Here is a 4,162-nt window from a genome sequence, read left to right as displayed (position 1 = left end):
ATACCAAAAATATCTCCATCAAGCAAATTTTGCATTTGCTTTTCTCTCTTATCTTATTCAGTCCAGGCTGTCATAACCAAATACCAAAGACTGAGTGGCTTAAACAACATTTATTTCTCATTGCTCAGGAGACTAGGAAGTCCAAGATTAAGCATTAGGCAGACCCAGTTTCTAATTAGGGCTCTCTTTGTGTTTCGCAAAAGATGGTCTTCTGTTTCTGTCCTCACCTGACAAAGAGCAAGCTCTAATTTCTTTCTCTTTTCATAAGCGCACTAATCCCATCATGAGGACTCTACCCTCATCAGTTCATGTAAACCCAATAACTTCTCAAACATCCTACTTCCAAATACCATACTATTGAGGGTTAGGGGTTCCTCATATGAATTTTGGGGGAACACACATATACCATCCAATGCATGCCCCACCCCAGTCCCGCAAAACTCATTCCTTGCTCATATGAAAAATACATTCATTCCATCTCAACAGCCCACAAACTCTTAACTCATCCCAGCATGAAGTCTAAAGTCTAAAATCCAAAGTCACATCTAATTCTCATCTCAAATAGATACGGGTGAGACTTAAGGTACAACTACCCTGAGGCAGAATTTCTTTTCAGCTGTGTTCCTGTGAAATCAAACATATTATATACTTCCAAAATAAAGTGGTGGGACAAACATAGGATATACATTCTTTTTTCAAAAGGGGAAATAGTAAAGAAGAAAGGATTTATAGGTCCCAAGCAATTTCAAACTCTGCATTTCCTAACCCCTGCTCTGCTTTGTTCATCAGGCTCATCTCATTAGGATGTAAGGTTCAAGAGAACAGATTTTCCCTCTATCCCTATTTACTGAAGAAACTTTGTATATAGATGATGAATATTGAATATACCATTAACTAAATGAAGAAATGTACACCAAAAATTAAATATTTTTGACTTTTAAAATAATTTAATAAAGATAAATAATTTCAGTATTTAAGAAAATTATATCATCAATATGACTATAGCAATAAGAAATAAGGAGATTAAACTCAAACAACAAATGTTTTGATTATACAATGTTTAAAGACTCACAGAAGAAAGCATTTAAAGAAAAAATGTTTAAACTGTCAGTTTATCAAAAAATAGATTATCTTGATTTTGGGATTTAAGATTGGTAATCTTAATTGATTAAAGTTTATCCAACTCAGAGTCATCAGCAATAATTGACTCTTGAGCTAGGCATGGGGCACTCTGACTCATGTCCCCTCTTAATTGAATTTGAAATAAAAACAAAATAACTTGGGTAATCCTTAACCACTTATGTGAGAATAAAACACGAAAAGGAATTCATTTAGGCTAAAAAGACAACTGAATAAAATGCTTCCCTTCTGTAAGTTAGTGATGCGATCAATCTGGGAGACTATATATGTGTCTATATATGAGACTATACATATATATATATATGCCCTAAATATATTCTACTGTTGCATAAAGGGAGGGAGTTTTAAAAATCATTCTATTACCAGTGTAAAGAAAAAAATGGTAAAGAATTCCCCAGATGTCCTCAATCTTATTAGGAGTGGTAAAGGGTAAAACTGCATGTTAACAGTAGACTCACCTTTTGTCCAGTAAGGGTCACGAGTTAACCATTGCCCTAGATCTAAAGATGATGCTTTCTTAAGCCTTCTATCTCCTTCTTCAGGGATAAAGAGGAAGCCTGAGTCTTAGTGTAAAACTCTTATCTTCAGAAGTCTCAACCCATCAAAAATTTACAAGACAAAACCCATAAAGCAGGTTTACATAGGCTTATTTTTCTCTTGAAATGTGTCAAGGTGAACCCACACTCCTGGTATAAAACACATTTCCTCTAGGGTTTATTTCTGCCAACAAAAAGCAGAGGGGCTCTCATTATGAAACTAAATTAGAGCTTCTCCACACTCCTTGGCTCCACTGACACCTTTACTTTTACACCCACTGTCTATCTTGAATTTATTACAACTATTTTCATTCTACCTTTTCTATGTCTTTGTTACTTACCTCAAGAAAGCCTCTTACTCCCAGATCACTCCTTATTACTGTATTCTACATCTCATGAAGCTCTGCACAGTCACAAATTATCACCTCCTACCTTTTCCATTCTACTGTTGATGGATACTGGGCCATTTTCAGGTTCTGGTTATTATTGATGATGTTAGGAACATTGCTGTACATTTATCTTTGTGCACATGTGCAGGCATTTCTGTGACATATACATAAGGTTTCCACATAAAACACAGATATCCAGTTAAATATCTACATTTCAGATACACTTATACTAAAGATAACTTGTTAGTATAAGTATAATGAAGTATCCACTCCTTCCAACTCTCACTTGGCACTCTGGAACTCATAGTCCATCAACAAGAAAATTGCTTGCCTCCTCAACTTCACTGCATTGTCTCTTCACGTTCTCATTCTGACAAAAACCTTTGCTTGTCTGAAGACACTAGATTACTGGCAGACCTCTCATGTATTACTGTTTCTTTTTCTCCCAGAGTCCTCATGCCTCTGGGACTGGAAGTTGATAGGAATCGTTCTTGCTCTTTATTGCTAATTTTCAGCCATTCTTCCTCTTTTATTCTTTAAGCCTGTCAGTTTTGAAACATGTCATCAGATTGTATGATCCAGAACTACTCATTACTGTTCCATCAACCCTTTTGTACACTCTTTGGATTTCTCTGTGAATTTAGTTATTGGTTACTTATTATTTTCTCCAACAGTGAACCTATTTTAATATTTAGATATTTTAATTAATAATATATTGAAGATCCCTTCAATATCCTGGCCTCTCCTGTCCTTGAAATGCTTTCTTCCAAAAATCTTAGCAAACCATTCCTATGATCATGCTCTAGATCTGATTATCAACCATAATTGAAGTGCTGTTGGTTTTCATCATGTCTCATGGATTATTACAACTCAAGTTATTTTTCTGGTTCCTTCTGGTCTCTCCTCTTCTTCCAGACATGAATATTATGACCCTCACTCTTGCAGTCTTCCTCTTTGTCATTTATAGCAACTACTTTCTTCCAATTACTAAGGCAAAAACTTACCTTTCATTTTGTTTTCTTTCACAACTTACATCTGTTTCAACAAGAAATCTTCCTATCTCTACCATCACGGTAGGTTCAGAATCTGACCACTTCTCACCATCTCAGCTGCTATAGTTCTAGTTCTATCCTCTATCACTTGCATTGTAAGAATAGTCTATCAATAAGTTATCCTAACTCTACCTTTGCCCTTTCAAAGTCTAACCTCTAAACTCCAGCTGAGAAATACTTTTAAAATGTATTTTAGGTGGAGCTGTTTTTCTGCTTAAAATTCTTAAATGGCTGTCATTTAGTTCAGCCTATAATCACAATCCTTACAATGTCTTCCAATTTCTTATACTCTCTAGCCTTTTATAACCTCCTTGACTTTATTTCACTCTCTCTTCAGTCACTTTCCTCTTGGCACACTGACCTCTTTGCCAGTCCATGAACCACTGGGCTTATGTCCCCACCTTAAGCTTTTGCAACGGATTTTCCCTTTGCCTGGTGTACTCCTTCCCTAGTTATATGCAGACCTATTTCCTTATATTCTTTATGTCTGTTCTCAATGGTTATACTCTCAGTGACTTATCAACCTATCTAAATTGCACAAATCTCTCTTATGCCTGCAAATCCTCCACACCCTACTCAATTTATTTTTAAATTTTATATATCACCATTTAATATAGGTTATTTGTGGTTTATTCACTGTTTCCCTCTTTGGAATGTATGCTTAACAGAGATAAGGTTGGATATCTGGCACCTAGTCAGTACTCAACACATATTTGCTGCATTAATTGAGTAAACCAATTTTTTTTAAGTGGAACGATTTTGTAAGTATTTGCTTTTCTTTAGGCAATATGAATCTTCTCTATAGCTATTCAACATCATTTTCTTATGGTAAATAAACTTTATAATTCACTCACCTTCACTGACATGTAGAGACAGCTAGGTTAACAGTATTATTCATAAACCCGGGTTCTGAAACAAATTGAGCACACAAATAATGCTAGTGTATGTGTGTGTACATATATAATATACATATATATGTATATTTGCTAGTGTATGTGTGTGTATATATATAAAATATACACATATATATGTATATTTTTTTCCA

The sequence above is a fragment of the Mandrillus leucophaeus genome, unplaced genomic scaffold (assembly GCF_000951045.1).
Source record: "Mandrillus leucophaeus isolate KB7577 unplaced genomic scaffold, Mleu.le_1.0 Scaffold181, whole genome shotgun sequence".
NCBI lineage: Eukaryota > Metazoa > Chordata > Mammalia > Primates > Cercopithecidae > Mandrillus > Mandrillus leucophaeus.
The sequence above is the reverse complement of the archived record's forward strand: the minus strand, read 5'-3'. Positions refer to the sequence as shown.